The sequence below is a fragment of the Pristiophorus japonicus genome, unplaced genomic scaffold (genome assembly GCF_044704955.1).
Source record: "Pristiophorus japonicus isolate sPriJap1 unplaced genomic scaffold, sPriJap1.hap1 HAP1_SCAFFOLD_109, whole genome shotgun sequence".
Classification (NCBI taxonomy): domain Eukaryota; kingdom Metazoa; phylum Chordata; class Chondrichthyes; family Pristiophoridae; genus Pristiophorus; species Pristiophorus japonicus.
The window spans coordinates 476,512-487,777 of NW_027250745.1; positions in this window are offsets into that span (position 1 = coordinate 476,512).

An 11,266-nucleotide genomic window follows, 5' to 3' on the forward strand; every position below is an offset into this window, starting at 1 on the left:
TTACTGTTAAGGATGCTGCACTTTGATCATGTAATGTCTCAAATTAATATCGGGCCTGGATTTCTGGCTTCACTGGGTCTGTACGGAATACGTACACGACTGGCAAGGAACCACAAAAGCCCTTCTTTGGCGTACGGGATGCATGCACTGAAAATCAGCTTTTACAATGTCAAATTATTGCTTGACAGATCCAACGCTTCTTCAGGAAAAGGATATTCGCATGGGTGAGTATGCACTATCTGCCCATCTATTGCCGAGCAAATGTCCTTCAATTTCTTGCGCCTGGGAAAAGCAGGTATATCGACTTCTTTTATCAGCATAAAAGTTTCAAAACATAAAAAATATAAAAACAAATACAAATAAAATGTAAGAACATTTTTCTTTTAAAAACCCTGTCCGCTATGGTAGGTTTATTTTAAACTCTAAATACCAAACTTTTAAAAAAATCCGAAAAATATATTTTTTTCTAATACATTTAAAAACTTTAATTTAAATTAATATTAAATACGCGAGATGTTGTTTTTTTACATTTTTATGTGTATTTGGGTGATGGAACGTTCTCATAATGAGAACCCCAACTTCAGGAGATGCTATTAATATGAATGATAATACTGTACCTTCATTGGTTGTCCAGTGCCACGTGAATCCAGCGTCTCTCTCCGCAGCTCCAAGACCTGAATGCGCTGCGAAGGGCGGGAAGAGAAGGCCTCAGAAGCGGACTGCTGGAGGGAGCAGGAGCAAAAGGTAGTTGTGGAACAGTAATCCTGTTTTCAGCCGAGCACCTGGGGGAAGCCTACCACAGTGACTTCAGGCCCAATATATACATCAAAGGAAAAATCTATGTTTTTATTCGCAGGGCTATGGAGAGGGGGACTAATTTGATCGCTCTCTCAGAGTCACAGCACAGCCACGTTGGGCCGAATAGCTTTCTTCACTGCCGTCAGAATATGCCGTTTTAATATAGAATGGGTTACGCACTTTACTGTCGGCGGCTCGTTGGTCTTGGTGCATGGTTCTCTTTTTGGGAATTTAACAGTGGAAATGCGAGAGGTCGCGGATCATTCGATGTCGGTCTAAACCGATTTGCTGTCATGCCAGGATCATTCTGTGTCTGTTTCCAAAGGGATTTTCTCTCAGTCCCGGGTCATTCTAGGCCTGTTTAAAATTAAAGAACTCTCAGTCCAAGATCATTCTCTATCTGCTAAAGAGGGATTTGCATTCAGTCTCGGAAATGTATGAGTCTGTTTAAAAGGGATAGGCTATCAGTTCCAGATCATTCTGTGTCTGTTTAAAAGTGATGTGCTGTCATTGCCAGATTTTAAATTTCAAATTTGAAAAACTGCCTTTGGAGTGTATGGAAATGTAAGCTTGTTGCTGAGTTTGTGGAAGGGAGGGAGAGAGTGCAAACGTGTTGTGCGATCTTGCTGGACAATTAATATCATGTGTGAAAAAAGGCATTACGTGGTGTTGAAGCCATGCCGATTTGATTGAATACAGCTTCGAGGAATATCTTACAGAAGAACAATCTGCTGTGTGATCTTGCCATTCCACATCCGAAAAATTGCAAAATTCCCAAGTTAGAAACATACTGATTTCAGCCAGGGCTTGCGTGTGGGCTGTGAGACATGATGACCTTAACCACCTTATTTTCAAATTCAAATCAAAACAGGACAAAACAAGACAGGACTCACTGACTGACTTTGTTTATATATATATGTGTGTGTGTGTGTGTGTGTGTGTGTGTGTGAGTGTATAGCTATATGCAATGTATACATCCCCGCTTTTAAATTTCACAATAAATGTGCTTTTTCTGTTCCGCCTGCACTGGAATCTATTGCTTTTGTCCACTTTCACAGCACAAGCAGCTGCTGTCGGATCCTGACATTCCACAACTGAAAAACAGCAGTCAGACACACGTCACTTTAAAAGATCACCATTGCATCCCACATCTTCCCTCGTGGCTTGTCTTCCACCATGGGCTGACTGTGTCTGACGGTATTTACTGCATGCACAACCTTATTTGCAATGCTAGTCATCCAGACACACAGCCTTCGTTCAATCAAAAAATAAATAGATTATTAATTGATTATATATTTATTTAAAACAAATCAAATTCAATTTTTGTTAAATAAAATTCATATGTATTCATTTTTTTTAAATTATATTTATATATTTTAATAAATTAGCTTTTCGTCTGGGTTGCAATTACGTCCCTGCCTCCTTCCTGCTTGTCTATCACCTGTGTCTTCAATCAGCGTCCCAGCCCCGCGTGGTCCTGAGGACCACGCTCACTCACGCACTGCACAATTGTCTTCAGCGATGACAGAAATCTCACTTAATTCTTTTAAAAGGAAACTGCTGTCAATAAGGGTCATTCTGCACCTGGGTAAAAGGGACGTGCTTGCAGTCGCGGATCATTCTGTGTCTGTTTAAACGGGATGGTTGTCCGCTCCGGTTAATAATCTGTCCCTTTAAGACGGATTTTCTCATAATCCCGGATCATGTTGTATAGTTTAGAAGGAGTGTGATTTCAGCTGCAATGACCGAATTGTTAAACTCTTGTGTTCAAACTGGGGTTGCCTGCGCCGGTGCGCACCCAGATCGCAGTGCATATGTTCATTTACTCGAAATATGCTCACCTTTTTCAAAATCCACTCCTTAATTTAAGAGTTGGCCCGAATTTGCTCCCAATGTACACAACAACACATTTGGCGCAAATGGCAGAAACCGCGTGGCCTAATCGTGAAGTTATCGGAAGATTGCAGGTTTGAATCCTACCGCGGTCAATTAGACCGCTCTGTGAAATTTGATATTGTTTGCTGAGATTCTGCCGAAAAACCAAGCATCTCGGACAGTCACTCACCAGAAATAAAGGAAGGCTGTTTGCTTTAAGAATCTAATCGCACGTTTTCATCATTGTCGATCCGGTTTCACGGGCAGAACAAGCTTTGAAGTGGATTTTCTTGCAGTTTATTTCTGTTTGCATGCAATAAGCGGGAAATTGTATGTCTGACGCTTCGGTGAGTAAAAGATGAGGTTACCGAGAGGTTAATGCGATCGACTGCTAATCCGTTGTGTTCTGCACGCATGAGTTCCTAATCCCATCCTCGTCGTTATTGTGTTACAAATTTAAGCCCCCGCTCGTTTGTCAATCACATTTAACCTCATCTCTAAATTCCCCTTTCGCTAACAAGAATGCTGCCCGTTGCTAATGTCATGTCTCAAATTAATAATATATTCGTGAAAGGGATGACAGTTGTAGGACGATGGAGAGTGGGACTAATTAGATAGATCTCGAGGGACAGCACATGCACGGCGCGCCGAATATCTTTTCTCTCTACCGTCAGAAGCTGAGAGCTACGCTCTTCACTCTCAGCGGCTCGTTGATCTAGGGTTACGATGCTCGCTCAGCGATGATCACATTTGAAATGCGAGAGGTACCGGGTCCAAATCCTGGACCAGCCCCGCCAGTTTTTACTCAAAGTTCCGCTTCTCACAGCCGGTCGACATATGAAAAAACAGAAATAATTCACATTAAAACATGTGATTTGGCGCCGATGACCCCACAGTGTCCAGATCCCTGAGCAAAGTGAAACTCACCCAACTGAGTACAGTTAAAATATCTCAGAGGTACTCGGCTCTGTGCCTCGTTGGATAACCGAAACCCGTGTTTGATTCCGCCCAATACTTGATCAGTATACATTGCTGTCTGTTAGCATAACGTCACCTCAATTGGCATAAGCATACATTCAGCGTCAATCTCCAACTCTGCCCTGAATATGAGTGCGTCCTGTTTCTTTAGAGCTGAAAAGATGTGAGAAGCTGGCTTTTGAATTAATCACTTGGCTACCGAATTCAAACCGCACAGGAAATCAATCCGGGCTGGCCAAGCTGCCTGGTCTCATTAAATGGCGTTGAACCCTATATTGCAGGCATATTATAGTGTTCTGGCCTCAACATTCGGTTCAACGTATCGGATCATAAGCACCGCTCCCATTGTCTGGTAATGGTTCTGCTTTTCCCACTAACACCTCCTCTGGACAATCCTTTGTTACGTTATTGCCCGATTACCACCCACTTTGCCTTTCTCCATTGCGCCATTTATTAATTAATCACTCATGCGTTCCACTGTATCACAGACGTTTCCTTTTGACCTTTCTCGCTGTGTATTTTTTCCAGGCGCTATTTTTGTTGAAAAAATCTGTAATCTTTAAATTTTCCTAAAATATTGGAATGATTATCCGGGTTCTTCATCCACAGAACCTGCACGACCTGCTGCGTTTTACACAATTATCTGTTTTTATTCATTCTGTTTCCATATCCAATTTAAGAGGATGTGCTGTTATTCTGGGATCATTCTCTGTCTATTTAAAATGGTGTGCTGTCTGTCCCGGATTTCAAATTTCAAATTTCAAAAACTGCCTTTGGAGGGTGCAGGTATTTTAATTTGTTTGTTTGTGTAAGCAAGAGTGTGTGCAAACATGTGTGCGTTCTTACTGTGCATTTCATGTCATGTGAGAAAAAAACAGTACATGCAACTTGAAGCCATACTGATTTGATTGAACACTCCTTCGTGGACGCTCTGACGGTAGGAGAATTTGCTGCGGGATTTTGCTATTCCACATCTGAAAGAAGGGAAAATACACAAGTTAGAAATATAGCGATTTTAGCCAGTGCTTGCGTGTTGGCTGTGTGACATAATGACATCCTCCACCCGTATTTTGAAATTCAAATCAAATCAAATCAAGACAAAACAAAACATGACTCATTGACTGACTTTGTTTAGATATATATATATATATCTATGTATACATGAATTCAATTTTAAATTTTTAACTTTCACAATAAATGTGCTTTTTCTGTTCTGCTTGCACTGGGCTCTATTACATTTGACCCCTTTCACAGCACAAGCAGCTACTGTCAGATCCAACAGAAAGCCATACGCGACTTTAAAGTATCGTCTTTGTAGCCCACATCGTCCCTCGTGGCTTGTCTTGCACCTTGGGCTTACTGTGTTTGGGTATTTACTGACTGCACCCCCTCTTTTCCAATGGAATTTTTCCAGTCACAAAGCCTTCGTTCAATCAAAAAATATCTAGAAAATGAATCAATTATTTATTTATTTAAAACAAATCAATGAAATTTATTTTTAAATAAAATTTAAATACATTTATTTTCTTAAAATGTTAAATATGTACATATTTGTATATTGGCTTTTTGTCTGGGTTGCTTTTACGTCCCTCCCTCCTTCCTGCCTGTCTGTCACATGTGGTTTCAATCACCGTCCCAGCCCCTCGTGATCCTGATGCCCACACTCACTCACGCACCACACAATTGCCTTCAGGGATGATAGAAATCTCACTTTATTCTTTTAAAAGGGAACTGCTGTCAGTCAAGGGTCATTCTACATCTGTCTAAAAGGGATGTGCTTGCAGTCGTGGATCATTCTGTCTCTGTTTAAACGGGATGGTTGTCAGTTCCGGTGCATAATTTTCCCTTTAAAACGAATGATCTCGTAATCCCGGATCATCCTGCAGAGTTTGAGAAGGAGTATGATTTCAGCTGCAATGACTGAATTGTTAAACTGTTGTGTTCCAAGTTGCATTGGGGCTGTCTGCGCTGGTGCGCACCGAGATCACAGTGCATCTGTTCATTTTCTAGAAAAATGCTCATCTTTTCCAAAGCCCAATCCTTGATATAGCAGTGGCACCGAATTTGCTCCCAATGTATACAACAACAAATTTTTAATTGATGGCAGAAACCGCGTGGCCAAATGAATAAGACATCAGACTTCGATTGAAACCATGCTGTTTTCAGAAGATTGCAGGCTCAATTCTTGGCGTGGTCACTTCGTTCGTTGCGTGCAATCTTATATTCGTTCATGTAATTCTGCCGAAAAATCAATCATCTATTGCAGTCACTCATCTGAAGTAAAGGAAGGCTGTTTGCTCTAAGAAACTAATGGCACATTTTCATCAGTATCCATCTGGTTGCACGGGCAGAGCAAGCTGTGTCGTGCACTTTCTTGCACATTATTTCTCTTTGTGCACAAGAAGCAGGAGATTTTATGACTGACAGAGGAATTAGGAACAGGTGTAAGCCATCTAGCCCCTCGAGCCTGCTCCGCCACTCAACAAGATCGTGGCTGATCTGGCCATGGACTCAGCTCCACTTTCCCGCCCGCTCCCTTTCACCCTTAATTCCCTTATTGGTTAAAAATGTATCTATCTGTGATTTGAATACATTCAATGAGCTCGCCTCAACTGCTTCCCTGGGCAGAGAATTCCATAGATTCACAACCCTCTGGGAGAAGCAATTCCTTCTCAACTCGGTTTTAAATTGGCTCCCCCGTATTTTGAAGCTGTGCCCGCTAGTTCTAGTCTTCCCGACCAGTGGAAACAACTTCTCAGCCTTTATCTTGTCTATCCTTTTCATTATTTCAAATGTTTCTATAAGATCACCACTCATCCTTCTGAACTCCAACGAGTAAAGACCCAGTCTACTAAATCTATCATCATAAGGTAACCCCCTCATTTCCGGAATTAGCCTAGTGAATCGTCTCTGTACCCGCTCTAAAGCTAGTATATCCTTCTTAAGTAAGGTGACCAAAACTGCACGCAGTACTCCAGGTGCGGCCTCACCAATACCCTATCCAGTTGTAGCAGGACCTCCCTGCTTTTGTACTCCATCCCTCTCGCAATGAAGGCCAACATTCCATTCGCCTTCCTGATTACCTGCTGCACCTGAAAACTAAATTTTGGGATTCATGCACAAGGACCCCCAGTTCCCTCTGCACCGCAGCATGTTGTAATTTCTCCCCATCCAAATAATATTACTTTTTACTGTTTTTCTTTCCAAGGTGGATAACCTCACATTTTCCGACATTTTATTCCATCTGCCAAAAATTAGTCCATTCGCTTTACCTATCTAAATCTCTTTGAAGCCTCTCTGTATCCTCCACACAACCCGCTTTCCCACTAATCTTTGTGTCATCTGCAAATTTTGTGTCATTACACTCTGTCCCCTCTTCCAGGTCAGCTATGTATATTGTGAACAGTTGTGGTCCCAGCACTGATCCCTGTGGCACACAACTAACCACGGATTTCCAACCCGGATGCTGCAGTAACTTCGAGACGAAGTGTCCGAGAGGTTAAAAAGATGGCCTGCTAATCCATTGTGCTTTGCCGACATGAGTTCGAATCTCATCCTCGCCCTGGTTGTGTTACAGCTATGACCCACCGTGGTCGTTTTATTAATCACATTAAACCTCATCGCCAACTTCCTCACACACTCACAAGGATGCTGCCCTTTGCACGTCTCAAATTAATAATATATTCGTCAAAGGGATAACATTTTAGGAATATGGAGAGGGAGGCTAATTAGATAGCTCTCTGAGGGACAGCACAAGCACTATGCGCCGAATATTCTTTCTCACTGCCGTCAATATCTGAGAGCTGCGCTCTTCACTGTCGGCGGCTCGTTGGTCTCAGTGTCTGATTGGCGCTGAGGGATGATTACATTTGTAAATGCAAGAGGTCGCGGGTCCAAATCCCGGACATGCCCCGGCATTTTTTACTCAAGGTTCCGCTTCTCACAGCCGGTCGATATTTGAGAAATCAGACATATTTCACATTAAAACGTGTGATTTTGCGCCGATGTTCCCAGATCCCAGAGCAAAGTGAAACTCACCCAACTGATTAAAGTTAAAGTATCTCAGAGATAATCGGCTCTGTGTCGAGTTGCATAACCTAAACCCGTGTTTGGTTCTGGCCAATGCTTAATCAGTATGTCTTCCTGTCTGCAATCATAAGCTCACCTCAATTGGGATAAGCATACATTCAGCGGCAATCTCACTCTGCCCTGAATATGAGTGCGTCCTGTTTCTCTAGAGCTGAAAAGATGTGTGAAGCTGGCTTTTGAATTAGTCCCTTGCCTGCCGAATTCAAACCGGACTGGAAATCAATCCGGGGTGGCCAAGCTGCCTGGTCTGATTAAAAGGCATTATTAGAGACCCTCGGAGAGCAATCTAATTAGCACCCGATATTGTAGGCATGTTATAGTCTTCTGACCTCAACATTAGAATCAACTTATCGCATCATCAGCACTGCTCCCATTTTCTGTGAGTGGTCTGCTGTTCCCACTAACACCTCCTCTGGACAATCTTTTGTTACCTTATTGCCCGATTACCACTCACTTTGCCGTTCCCCATTGTCCCATGTATTATTTAATCACTCCTGCGTTCCATTGTACCACAGACGTTTCCTTTTGCCCTTTCTCGCTGCTTATTTTTTCCAGGCTCTATTTTTTTTGAAAAAATCTGTAATCTTTAACTTTATTCTAAAATATCGGAATTATTATCCGACAGAACGTGGAACCGGGTTCTTCATTCACAGAATCTGCACGACCTGCTGAGTTTTACGTAATTATCTGCTTTATTCATTCTGTTTCCATATCCCTTTTAAGGGGATGGGCTGTCTGTCCGGGATCATTCTCTGTCTGATTAAAATGGTGTGCTATCACTGCAGGATGATTCTCTGCCTGTTTAAAATGGATGTGCTGTCTGTCCTGGATTTCAAATTTCAAATTTCCAAAAATTGCAGGAATTTTAGTTTGTTTGTGTGTTTGTTTAAACCAGAGTGTGTGCAAACGTGCTGTGCGATCTTACCGTGAATTTCATGTCATGAGAGTAAAATGCATTAAATGCAACTTGAAGACATACTGATTTGACTGAACATTCCTTCGTGCACTCTCTGACGGTAGAAGAATCTGCCGTGGGACTTTGCTATTCCACATCTGAACGAAAGGAAAATAAACAAGTTTGAAATATAACGATTTTAGCCAGGGCTTGCGTGTGGGCTGTGTGACATGATGACATCATCCAAACTTATTTTGAAATTCAAATCAAATCAAATCAAGACAAGACAAGACTGACTGACTGACTTTGTTAACACACATATATAAATATATATGTATATTTATATGCAATCCCAACTTTTTAACTTTCACAATAAATGTGCTTTTTCTGTTCTGCCTGCACTGGGCTCTATTACATTTGACCTCTTTCACAGCACAAGGAGCTGCTGTCAGAGCCAGTAGAAAGACATGCGCCACTTTAACAGATCGCCTTTGTTGTGCACATCTTCCCTTTTGGATTGTCTTCCTCAAAGGGCTTACTGTGTTTGAGTATTTGCTGACTGCATCCCCTCATTTCCAATGGGATTCATCCAGTCACGCAGCCTTCGTTCAATCAGAAAATATATAGATTAGGAATCAATTATTTATTCATTTAAAACAAATAACTGTTTTTTTTTTAAATGAAACTTAAATTTTATGTATTTTCTTAAAATGTTTTATGTACATATATATATATATTTAAATTGGCTTATGTCTGGGTTAATTTTATGTGCGTCCCTCCTTCCTGCCTGTCTATAACCTGTGGGTCCAACAACCGTCCCAGCCCCGCGTGGTCCTGAGCCCCACGCTCACTCATTCACTGAACAATTTCCTTCAGGGATGATAGAAATCTCACTTTATTCTTTTAAAAGTTACCTAGGTCTGTCAAGGGACTATCTGCAAGTGGCTAAAAGGGATGTGCTTGTACTCCTGGATCATTCGGTGTCTGTTTAAACGAAATCTTTGTCATTTCCAGTTCATAATCTGCCCCTTGAAGACGGATTTTCTCATAAACCCAGATCATCCTGTATATTCTTAAAAGGAGTGTGATTTGAACTGCGATGACCGAATTGTTAAACTGTTGTCTTCCAAGCTACATTGTGTTTGCCTGAGCCGTTGCTGACCCAGGTCGCAGCGCATCTGTGAAATTACTCAAGACATGCTCATCTGATCCTAAATCCAATCATTGTTATAGCAGTTGCCCCGAATTACTCCCAATATAAACAAAAACAAATAGCCCTTTGGCGGCAGCAGCGCGTGGCCTAATAGATAAGATGTCTGTCTTCGATTGTAAGCGTGATGTTATCAGACGATTGCAGATTCGTATCCTGCCGCTGTCAATTATCTCGCTGCGTGAAATTTTAACGTCTTTGTTGTTATTCTGCTGCAAAACGAGCCATCTCGCTCAGTCACTCACCTGAAGTAAAGGGAGGCTGTTTGCTTTAAGAAACCAATGGAAAATTTTCATCATTGTCGATCTGGTTGCACGGGTACAACAAGCGATGAAGTGGACCTTCTTGCAGATTATGTCTGTTTGGTTGCAAAAATTAGAGGACTGTATAGCTGACGTTGTAGTAAATAGGAGATAAATTGGCAGAGAGGTTCAGGTGATGGACTGCTAATCAATTGTGCTCCCAACCTCGTCGTTATTGTGTTAAACTTTTGACCGCTCTGTTTGTTTTGTCAATCATATTTAACCTCATGGCCAAATTCACCTGTTACTGACAAAGATGCTGCACTTTGGTCATGTCATGTCTCACATTAATAATATGTTCATCAAAGAGAAAACATTAGCAGGACAATGGATATGGTGACTAATTACATAGGCCACTGAGAGACACCACAGACACGATGGGTCGAATAATAAACTACCGTCAGAATCTGAGAGCTTCGCTTCTCAACGTTCGCGGCTCGTTGATCGATTTGTTTAGAGATTGTCGCAATTTAAATGCGAGAAATCACAGGTTCAAATCCCGCACGAGCTTCGACATCTTTTATTCAAATATCCACTTCTCTCAGCAGGTCGACATGTGAGAAAACAACAATATTTCAAATTAAGCGTGTCATTTCACGCCGTCGTTCCGACAGCGTCCAAATCCCAGAGTTTCACAGGAGCAAAGTGAAATTACCAAACTGAGTAAAGTTAAAATATCTCAGATGTACTCGGGTCTGTGTCTCATTGGACAACCTAAACCCGTGTTTGGTTCCAGACAATACTTGATCAGTATATCTTCCTTTGTGCCGCATCAGCTCACCTCAATTCGGATAAGCAGACATTCAGCGTCAATATCCACCTCTTCCCTGAATATGAGTGCGTCCTGTTTCTCTAGAGCTGAAAAGATGTGCGAAGCTTGCTTTTGAATTAGACACTTGGCTGCCGAACTGAAACCGGACAGGAAATCAATCCCGGGTGGCCAAGCTGCCTGGTCTGATTAAAAGGCGTTGACTTCCTATATTTCGATTAGGCATTTGACAGTCGTTCGGCCTCAAAATTACGTTCAACAAATCGGATCATAAGCACCGCTCCCATTGTCTGGTAATGGTTCTGCTATTCCCACTAACACCTCCTCTGGACCATCCTTTGTTACTTTAT